Here is a 12,227-nt window from a genome sequence, read left to right on the forward strand (position 1 = left end):
TTTTTAAATCGGCTATTTTTTCACAAAGAATACAGATATGCAATTAGATTTTGTAGATCTTGCACCAAAACATATAGATCTGATCTGAAAACTCGCCGCCCCCGAAATCCTGCAAAAAATTAAAAAAAAATTCTCCACTTTTGTGCCCAAGAAAGTGCTCTGATACCACTTGTTATAGATCTGATCTAAAAATATAAGAGAACACAATATTCCCAGAAATAAGACAGAAATAGATAGAAATGCTTCTTTATTATCAAAACCCTTAAGGTAGGGCAACACCATACATTCACTCCTTAAGGAAGGAGAACACTCCACAAGCCATATGCCTGTTCATACAATAATCCTTGACTATATCTCTATGTGGAGTCTCTAGCCTCTATATAGGTCTCATACATACAATACTATGGATCATTACCATGGTTCCCTCATATCATCAACTAATACCATGGGTTCATTACATTATTATTAACTACTTGTGGTCCCTTACATGATATGGGTTAACCACCTTATTTATTACTATGGCCCATCCCATTATTACATTATTACCTTGGGTACCTCCCTTGGTACCCCATATTATCCCCCCTAGGTATATAACATTCCACCCCCCTAAGCATGTTTCGTCCCCGAAACATGGGAAGAACACAAATAATAAGATCTACTCAAAAAAGTAGTCCACTGGTACCATGCACGTGCATCTAGCCATCCAAGAGAAAGGTGAACCCTCGATCTCGCTGGTGCCTCGCTCGCTTGAGATGGAAGTTTATTGTGGTAGCTCTTCTGTGCTGATGTGTAGTATATGGATCTTCGCTCCTCACTATCTGTCATACAGGGGTTGTTGTCCTTGTGGCTAATTGGTTGCCATCTTGTTGGTTTTTTTCTTGCGGGGTGATGTGGGTGATGATATGTTGAAGTTTTAACCCACGGTGTCTTTTTCTTTAATTCACCCTGCTGTGGTGCCTGTTGTGGTGTCTTCTTTTCCAATATGACTTCAACCACTGAGCCCTCCTCTAATGTATCAGCACCTGTAGCCTTTTCTTCTTCAGCCTCTGTTTGTGTTTGATTGTCTATCATCATTGGCTCATCATCTAATATGTCAAACCCTGGAACATCTTCTCCTTCAGCTTCCTTGGACTCTACTTGTTTATTAAATATCCTGTAATGTAATTTTCTTCTTTTTATACCAGAGCTTTAGGAATTTCTTCTGCACATTAATATTGATAGTACCCGCAGATTCCATCCAAGGATATCCCAAAACAACATCCATATTATCCATCTCTGAAGTATAAAAATCACCATGCAACACATACTTATCCATAGAAAGCTTCAAATCCTTATAAATTTGAACATCCTCATCATCAACTTGTGTATTTTCAATTTGTTTTGTTGGAACTTGCAATTTGTTTGCCAAATTAACAATGATGAAATTATGCTTGAAACTAGGATTTATAGAAACAATGATTTTCTCCTTCTGAATCAATCCATGAACCTGCAATAAGGAGATACCAGCAGAAAATAACCCTTTAGGTTCCTTGGTTTCCTTCTTTCATGTAAAAATAAAATCTTTGCTAGGTTGTGTGTTTGTCTGTGTGATCTTATCCACAAGATTAGCTTTATGGTCAAAGTGGTCCATAAGAGCCTTTGTGAATTTTTCCCAAGTCAAGGGCCTTCGATAGCAACGTTGATGCCCTTGCCACCATTACAATCTTTCAATGTCCAAGTACATTGTTCCCAAACTCAGCTGAGTCTCATCATCCATGATGTGATTCAATCTAAAACATTTCTCCATTTGTGCTAGCCATTTGGCTGGATGAGAGCCATCAAATGGATACAAGTCCCTCAAATTCAGATCTAGACCCGCCATCACAAAAAATTGGCGAAAATTTGAAATGGTCACAATTCCGTCAATATTTCTCAGAATCGCTATTATAACCTGTTTTCAGAAATGGAGCAATCATTCTGCATCTTCCCATGTGATAGAAATCTTGATCCGGACACTAGAATTTCAGATCTGTGCTGCAACTCTCCCGCCGTCACCAAAATTTCTGCAAAAAAAAAGAGCTGATTTTAAATCAGCAATATCTCCCTCATCCGGACTCATATTCGACTGATTTTTTTTTTGAATTTGGGTATTTTTTCACAAAGAATCCAGATCTACAATTAGATTTTGTAGATCATGCACCAGGACATCTAGATCTGAGCCGTGAACTCGCTGGGCTAAAAAATTGTCTGCAACCCCAATGATTTTTATATCAACGATATCTTCTTCAACCGGACTCCGATTCAACCGATTTTTTTTTGAAATCGGCTATTTTTTCACAAAGAATACAGATCTGCAATTATATTTTTTAGATCTTGCACCAAAACATATAGATCTGATATGCAAACTCGCCGCCCCCGAAATCCTGCAAAAAATTAAAAAAAATTCTCCACTTTTGTGCCCAAGAAAGTGCTCTGATACCACTTGTTATAGATCTGATCTAAAAATATAAGAGAACACAATATACCCAGAAATAAGATAGAAATATATAGAAATGATTCTTTATTATCAAATCCCTTAAGGTAGGGCAACACCATACATTCACTCCTTAAGGAAGGAGAACACTCCACAAGCCATATGCCTGTTCATACAATAATCCTTGACTATATTTCTATGTGGACTCTCTAGCCTCTATATAGGCCTCATACATACAATACCATGGATCATTACCATGGTTCCTTCATACCATCAACTAATACCATGGGCCCATTACATTATTATTAACTACTTGTGGTCCCTTACATGATATGGGGTAACCACCTTATTTATTACTATGGCCCATCCCATTATTACATTATTACCTTGGGTACCTCCCTTGGTACCCCATATTATCTCCCCTAGGTATATAACAATTTATATTTTGGTGAAGGATTGATCTTAAGTGATATGGGTTTTTGAATATTCACTCTGAGTCTGTAAGTCCGAGTCTTAGGTTGTAGGAGTAGGAAGAGGCTCTGCAGCTATGTGTGTAGAGGCCTAGTAGAGTTCGCAGTTGTGTGCGCAGACCCCTGCAGCTGAGTGCACAGAGTGGAATTGGATTGTACTTGAACGAAAGGTTAATAAAAGATAAGTTGATTTGGAATATTGTGCATCTGATCTGTGCATTTATGTTTCAGTTATTTCCTTGCATCTCTTTACAACTTATGATTGTGCGCACTGGTTATAAATGTTAAATGAGTAAATAAGAGTATTGGGCCCACAAAATTAAGTCAGATCTATCATAATAACACCATAAGGGCAAAGGATCTAGGCAGCGTCTCTTCACACTCTGTATAGAGCTACGCGAAGGTCAGACTGTTGCGCGGAGCAGCGCAAGCGCGTAGGATTGGTTCGCGACCTTTCCAGACCTCATCAAGACATCCCTAGGGTGCGGAAACCTAGTTCTAGCACCCTCCCATACTACCTCGGGTGAGACCTCAGTCCGTGCTCCGTGGACTATTTCCGAAAGGGCCAGTAGTTTCAGGATTTGTTTGGCTAAAACACTTCTAAACCTGGGTCAGGCCCCAACAAGCCAACAAATGGTTCCGTTGACGGGACCGGGATCTTCCTAAGGGATGTCTGATGTCGGAACATTGGAACCTTACGAAGAAGGAAATTGAAGGGTGATTACATTAATGATTGGAAAGACATGGAGTGGAAAGGTCTACAAAGGTATCGAAGGGTTAGGAAACAACCCTTTAATTTCACCTCCGCAAGTGAGCGAGGAAGAGCGTGCTCGGGGGTCGCCGAGGAGTGCGGTCAGTTTAATCAGGCAGTGCATTCCATAGTTACCATCTCCACTTATGCTACCACTCGCTTCACCTCTGTCACCTCCATCTTCACCCACACCACCTCCACCAAACCAGCAGTTCAGTATGGCAAGCGCAATTAAGCTACCCGTATTTAGAGGAGTAAGAAATGAGGAATCGGATCAGTTCTGGTTCTTGGTAAGAGCAGTGTGGGAAGAACAAGGGGTTACGGATGATAACACTAAGAAGGCTACATTGGTAAGCGCGCTACAGGATTGCGCGTTGACGTGGTATATCAAGCACTCGAATGATCACCCAAATGCAGGAATAACAGAGATCCAAATTGCGTTGAACAAAGAAATCAACCGGCCAAAATCAGAGATGCAATCAATCATCGGATTTAAGGAGATTGCAATGCTCCCAGGTGATACCCCCTAGGATCTGGATTAGAGGCTGAAGAGTACGATCCATGAGGCTAATATGACGCTAATGGATGCGCAGCACCGCGCGTGGTTTGTGGCGTCTTTAACATCACACCTGAGGACGACGCTCTCACAACAGAAGCTTTCGACCCAGGCAGAAGCATTGGAAACGGTGATGAGGTTGCACGAAACACCGATACAGGATTCGGGATTGGGAGTCCAACAAATCCACGCACAACTGCAAAACCCATGCTTGGAAATGTAGAGATTGAAGAAGGATAGGATGCCACAGCCGGAGGCGCGCGAAGAAGTGTGGTGTATAAAATGCAAGCGCCAGGGCCACGATAAGGATCATTGTCCGATATTCACAAACTACTTGGCAGGAAGGGGACCAATGCCACTGAGACTAGAGGCGCAAGCCATGCCAAGTGCGACACCCCGCTCTAGTGCGCGATCTGTCAGGTGGGAGGAAAACACACCATGGACAATTGTCATTTGTTGCAGAAGTATACACAAACCCCCTAGCAACTGTTTTGCAATTTCTGTAGATCGGTGGGCCATGACGAGTGGACTTGTCGAAGATATGAGTTAATTATGGATCGAACCCTAGCCTATAGGATGCAGACAGAAATGTGAGGCCTCGACCCAACCGTGGGGATGGCGCGCGCTGGATTTCAGGGATGAGGTCGAGGACGAGGAGGAATGGGGCTAGGAAGAGGCTGAGGACAATTAATCTGTTACAATTGGGGAGGACCGGAGCACTACGCTCGCGATTGTACTAACCCAACGAGAATATCTTATTCGTACTGTGAGCATTTTGATCATGAAATGGTAGATTGTCCTACGTTGATCGCATAGATGCGCGAGAAAGGGGTACTTCAGCCTAATCCAATGCAGAATATTCAAATGATGAGGTATGAACCGCACGAAGAAGACCCCAACGTGAACATGGTGCTCAGAAGCCACGTGACCACAGGGGAAGATAAGGGGAAGCAGCCTGAAGGAGATACATGGGTTCACAAGGCCCCTACAAAGGAACCCGAGTTTGACTTGGAACGTGCAAGGGAGATGTTTATGGAAGCTAAGAAAAGCTTCGCAGAGGCCTCTACTTTAGGTAGTAATGATCAACTAGAGCTAGGAATGGATCCTTCTATGCTAACTACCTTTTTAGAGACATGCATGAAGTTGTTGCGTGATAATAGGGCAGTAAAAGGACTACAAGAATTGATAACTAGATGCGCAAGGTCAGGTGAACCACGCGTAGTCCGAAAACTAGGAAAGCATACATCGTGCACCGGGAGGGGGATGAGATTAACGGCACAGATTGGTGAATATGAAATTGATCCAGTATTTCTAGACCTGGGTTCAGACGAAAATGTATTACCAAAGTAGACATGGGAATGCACGGGTAGGCCCGCATTGCAGTGGTCCCCTATTCAATTACAGATGGCAAACCAACAAAAGATCGTGCCCATGGGGAGATTGCAAGGGGTAACGGTGGACATCGAAGGCGTGAGCACGCAGACAGACTTTGAAGTAATAGAAATTATGGATGACAGTAACCCCTACCCCGCATTGCTAGGAATAGGCTGGGCCATGGATATGAATGGAGTCATCAACCTGAAGAAGCGGAAGATGATTTTCGAGAAAAAGTCCCTACGTGTAGTAGTTCCACTAGATCCAGCCGAAGGAGCACGCTACACTGAACCTGTGCATGATGATGATAGCGACGATGATCTGGATTGCATTTACCAGATAAGGTGAAAGAGCAAGATCGGGTGAACTCGACTGAATATGGGAGAATCTCATGGGAACGCGACAGTTGTTGTACTTCAGACTCAAATGAAGAAATAAAACTCCGGCAAAACCGGTTGCACGAAGTAACAACACTAAATTGCAATATCATGATTAGATCACTGCAGCGCATGACGACCGAAGCAAGGGAACTGCCAACAGATGATAGGGTAACAAATTTCGAGGAATATTTAGACCAATGTAAAAGTGCGGCACCAGAACAGCAGCCGTACGATGTGCAAGAACGGGCGTTGCACGCGACACCCGCGAAATGGTGGAATACACACTAGAACAATATTGGGAATTGGCGTGAATGCCAAAGACAGATGCACTTACCGTTTGGAAGTCACCAGCGTCAAACGCGAGCCGTGCGGCCAGGGTGAAGCAGTTTGCGCGCCCACCTGTGTCGATGAGTGCAGACGGATGCTATGCAAACACATCCCAGGCTAAGGATCAAAAGTCAGAACCCGACGCGGCAGCAGGAAAAGCGACGCATACCCCATATCGGAGCATTCACAAAGCTACGGGGAATCATGAATAGAGTTTACCAGGAAGGACGAACGGATTAGGACCTGTGTGTACCAGCAGTTTGATGGGCCTATAGGATTGTAGTGGCCAATCTAGGGTGCTAGATTAGACTAGATTTATTATCAACCAGGGTAGGTAAACTTAGAGGCACGCGTCTAAAGTCTATAGACCTAAAGGGATCTCGGCTACCTAACTAAGTGTTTACTGTGACAGGTTACAACACTCCTTTACAGGAGGTTAAAATATGTTTCCTCTCACACTTTAGCACTCAGATCATCTAGTTTATCATCTAGTTTATCTAACTGTCCTAAAGATACAGCGTATTGCTAGACTGAGCTTTCAACCCTCTTACGAGGATGTTATGCACAAAAGCTCTTTATAGCTAACACACTAAGCATTCATGAAAATCAAAAGCACACTGAATTTTAAATGCATGGAAACAGAGTCTACGGAGATGCTTTGAAATCTAATGATCGATCAAATCTCTTACAAGATACTGTTCAATGATCTAGCAATCAGATCTTTAAGCTATCACCATAAATATCATTTACAAGAATTTCTAATCAAATCAATAAACTCACAGACATGAAAATAACATTAAACACTATGCACACTATTCAAATTCAAAACACTATGGAAATGAAATTAACAGTATACCAATTCCACATAGGGCCCGTCCATGTTTCACTAGCACACTGAAGAAACTTCAAGCGATGAGAATATTAATGCATAAACACTGTTGGAGTAAAACGGTGACTGTAATTAAGTTCTAAAGATTGAAATTACATACAAGAGCAGCGTTCTGGAATAATACACAGAGATAATAATGGTTTTTGAAACAATACAATACATAGTCTTTATCTGCCTATCTCCTATCTAAATCGAATGTACATACATTAAGCAGATGTTTCTGCTTTTACAAAAGAGTGATTTTTGTCCTTTTTAATCTAAACCGATTTCCAAAAGCAAAACGAAATCAGTTTGGGAAACCATGGCTTTTTGCTGCCTTTGTGACCAAAGGGGCTGGGTTTGACCAGCGCTGAACGCATATCCAGGAGCGTTAGATTTGTTGTTGATTCAATTTTTCACCATGCATGTATATTACAGATCACGTTTGTATCCATTGCTTTGACTTGCCTTTCATGCCACGTGTCACATCATAAACCATTTATAGGAAGTTATGACATCCTATAATCTTTTTGTTGAAAATTCCTAATTTCTAACATAAAAATTCACAAATTAATTTTAATGTAAACTAACAACTATAATGCTATTGATTAATCAATTTCGATGGATATGAGGGTTTATGGAAGAAAAAGATAGACAAATGATGGTGTTTCTAGAAGAAAAGGATGGCAATGAAATGGTACCAACAAGGACCATAAGCAAAAACCGGAGCACAGAAATGACCTCAACAGTGACAAGAAGAGGGGAAACTAGGAGGACAGAGAAGAATCCCCAAACCACAGCTCCCACAGTAGGGACAGGACGCAAGGACAGGGGTAAAGGAATTAGGTAGTTGCAAGAAGCCATTCGGCGAGGAAGCATGAAACTTTGCGTACTCAATGATGAGTGGGCACGGCTGAGAAAGAGAAGTGTAGCATTGGACGAAGAAATCAACAAACTAGAAACTGAAGTTGCACAAGCAGGCCACGAGAAACTAAACAGGGGAGCGTACCATCATGGGGAGTTGCGACCCTGCTATCATGGCTGCGACCGCACCTTACTAAATAGGGGAGAGTACCATACAAAGAAGAACATGACGCACCACCGAACACAAGGGTATTTGAAGGGTGACCGCAACCTGGGCTAGCAAAAAAGTGGAAGCCCCGCACCAGTCGGGCAACCACCTTACTATCCGTAGGAACCACAGTCTCAGCGCTCCCAACAGTTGAAAGAGGGTGTGGGACTATAAACAAGTCTGTATGGGAGCTACGTGACATGGACGTTGCGCGTAGGGTCAGAATGCTACACAGGTCGCATTCACACACAAGGGACTACACTGCCATGCGGATAGGCTAGAAAGTGACCGTTTGTGTCACTATTCCTGACGAGATGGCCAATTTAAGACAACGAGGAGTGGACGGCGGGCAATTAAGACATAGAGTTAGAACTAGAATTGGGACTATCTGCCGCTGGTCTCGCATTAATGAGCCGAATCCGAGGGGAATGGTTGAATTTGAATTCAAAAGGGCCTATAAATCACAAGTGACCCTCCACTGAACAACCCTTGGCATTTTGCGAATTAATTTGTTGTGTTATCAAGTAGGCATGAACCTGATGAATGAGGAGGTTGTAAGAGCAAGTCCATGGTTTGAAGCGTTGCCGAAGGATACACAAGAGCCCCTAATCAGAATCATGTCCACAACCAAGGGAGCCGCGCAGAGTCCTACGCCACTAGTAGGGGATGCACCAGAAATCCCTAAATCGCCCCAGATGCCGACACCCAAGAAGGATGCACAGGTAGCAGGACCGGTCCATCTGTCTCCGCGAAATCCGCGATTCAACAAATTGTCGATGGAAGAAAAGGGCAAAACAGTTAATATTGAGAGAGATGATGAGGAGGAGGATCCTCAAACCTTTGTAGAAGAGATGGAACTAGAGGAAGAGATGGAAGAAGACATCCAGCCAGTACGCACCACAGCAAAGTTGCCCAAGTATGTCCCTCCACGGAAAGGGAGGCTAAAGGTACCTAAATATTTGGATGCCATTAAAAGCACGCCCAACACCCCATCCCTCCTCGAGGGGGTTCTGTTTGAAGGATCACCTGTGGGCCACATTCCCACTATGAAGTTTGAAGACTGGGACCTCGTGGATAATGAGAAGTTTCCTCATTTAGAAACTAGCCAGTTGATGGAACAAAGCATGGAGGGGGCCGTTACAACACCGCAGCCACGGACATGGTTGCGTGGGGTGGAGGAGGTCGAGCTACTCCACCTCCTATCAATTCCACACTGTCATCGGGCGGAGCTCATTCATAGGATTTCTTGGTTTCCCTGTGCAGGAAGGGACCCCGTGGAAATAGCTGGCACAAGTGGACACTTGACAATTACGGAGGCCATGAAAAAGAAATATAAATTGGAGAAAAAGTAGAGAGGGTACGTTATTACTAGTATTTAGGACAAAGGGTCCGCGTCGCTACCCAGCTACTGGCAAGAAAGGTGATGAGAAAATGTCGAGGCAATGAGGTACTAGCAACGCTCATCGCGCTGGCTGAGAAATGCGCAGAAGGAGTATGGTTCAATTGGGCGCAGTTCCTCTGTGATGAGTTCCCAATGAACTACAGGGAGGACCAAGCACAGGGTAAGACCTTCCACTATGCGTGGTTTCTCTTATCCATGATGTTGGTTGCAAGTGAATTGCCTGAGGGTAGTCAGTTTCCTCCCCTGGACTAGGACAGGCCAGAGGCGGTGAAATACGCATCGCAATGGGTTACAAAGGATGCCACGCAAATCCGAGAAACCAAGATATTTTGGATACTGATGGAGGCAAACGTACAACTGTGGATCAACAAACGGCTACGCCTATCTGCCTTGGTGTACGACAGTCTAAATAGCTTTGCAGACCTTAAAGCAGATATGCACAATGTGTATATCAGGACGCGGAAGGATCCAGAACAGAGGTGGACCATACTTCCCTTCATCATAATAGATGACATTGTGTTCACAATGCTAGACACATGGCCACTGGAATGGTGCACACTAGATCTGGTGGTGCACGATGAGACGAAGATTCAGAGACAGAAGGCTACTGCCAAGTTTCTAGCATAACAGAAGTGGAACGAACGTCTAGATGAAGAAGTATGGGCGTCCCGGGAGGTAGCGAAGGCCACCGTGGAAAAGACAGCAACAGTAGGGACCGCTACGACATAGGAAGAAGGAGGCCCAAACTTGACCACAGGGCATGGGGCAGATGATACGATAGAAGGCGCGGACCTAAGCACCACCTCTACACAATTGAAACAGCCACGTGGGACATAATGAACTAGGCCACAGAAGAAGGTCAAAGATTCCAAGTTGGATAGCAAGCCTATTACACTGAACGAGGGTGACCTATGCAACATCGGCGATATAGTTCACGAAGTCACTAGGGAGGCGCTCCAGGAGGCAATGACGGAGTAGTAGAATGTATTGGGGGCACTTAGGATGCAACTCCAATAACTTCAGGTGTGGCCCCCACAGCAAGGAATGGTAGCTGCCTACGGGGCTACGGATACATCATCAACCGAGCAACTGCTGCGGGCCAAAATGGCTAATACCGTCACACTGCCAGAAGGAGCACTGATAGCAGACAACGCGCAGGACAGAGCCGCGGTAGGCCGGCTCAAGGGACTTGGATTAAACTTGGCTACCCTTCCATGAGAAATATTATACCAGCTACAGGATGAAGCGACAACAGAGCTCCGCGCTAGGGAAGGACATGTGCTAAAGATGCTCAGTGAACAATGAATCAACATCGAGCAGCCGAGCCTCCAACGTGATGAAGCAGTAGCACAAACTCAACAATTGGAGAAAATCGTCGAGGAAGCATGTCGCCGCGTCCCCAAGCTATAGATTGTAGCAGACTTACCAGTAGACATACGGATCCACAAATTGGCCAGTGGGTTCTGTGAAGTGAAGGAGGAAGCAATGAAGATCCAATTGGACCTCAACTTGAAGATTGCGGAGCTGAGGCTGAAGGCGCAGCCCTGTACACCGCCGGAGGTCAGAGAGTAGCGGCACCACGCCATTCAAGCATGGTTGGAAGCAATAGAGTGTACCATACAGGATTGCACTGGCTTGCTAGATCCGTCACTCGTCACCGTCACTTCACTTCAGGAAGACCCAATGCTCCAACGGTTAGAGACAAAAGCGCAGGAGTTGTAGCAGGCTTACGACAATGTCCGAGGACCGTGCAAACAGTTGCCTTTACTCAGTGGCTGGCTAAGATGAGGGAGGCCCAGGTGGACGACGCGCGTCAGAAAGAAGCAATGCTTAAAGAACGCATCTAGCCTTGGCTCGAGGAAGCATTCACAGTCACCGCCAAGATCGAGGGAAAGTTGGCACAAATGCAGGGCGTATATGCACTCAGGAAAGGAATTGCACCGAACAATGAAGCATTGGAGATATGCGCACAACGGGTACAGCAGACAATGGAAGAATGTGCTGCGGATGTAAGCAAAGCGCAGAGATCGCTGGATGAACTTCATGCAAAGATTATCGCACCAGCCGAGTGACTCAGGACGAGTCACGTTGATTGTGTTGGGGGCCTGTTGGGTAGCGGATCCCCTGCGTAACTATTTTGGGGCTTAAAGCCCACAATTTTGGTAATCGTATTGTAAAGGTTCTGTGAAATGCGCGTAGCGCGAATTGTAATGAGTCAAGTCAAAGGGTTGTCCGCCCTCAAATATTGTAATTTAATATAGAGTGAGTCGGCCTACCCATGGTCCGCGGACCATGGGAATGTATAAATAGAGCGAGGCTCTAAGTGTAGAAGTAAGCTTTTGGTGAAGGATTGATCTTAAGTGATATGGGTTTTTGAATATTCGCTCTAAGTCTGTAAGTCCGAGTCTTGGGTTGTACTAGTAGGAAGAGGCTCTATAGCTGTGCACGTAGAGGCCTGGTAGAGTCTTCAGCTATGTGTGCGGACCCCTACAGCTGAGTGTACAGGGTGGAATTGGATTGTACTGGAATGAAAGGTTAATAAAAGATAATTTGATTTGGAATATTGTGCATCTAA

The sequence above is a fragment of the Pinus tabuliformis genome, chromosome 2_1 (genome assembly GCF_031772625.1).
Source record: "Pinus tabuliformis cultivar Carrire ecotype Pingquan chromosome 2_1, CPIR1, whole genome shotgun sequence".
Classification (NCBI taxonomy): Eukaryota; Viridiplantae; Streptophyta; class Pinopsida; order Pinales; family Pinaceae; genus Pinus; species Pinus tabuliformis.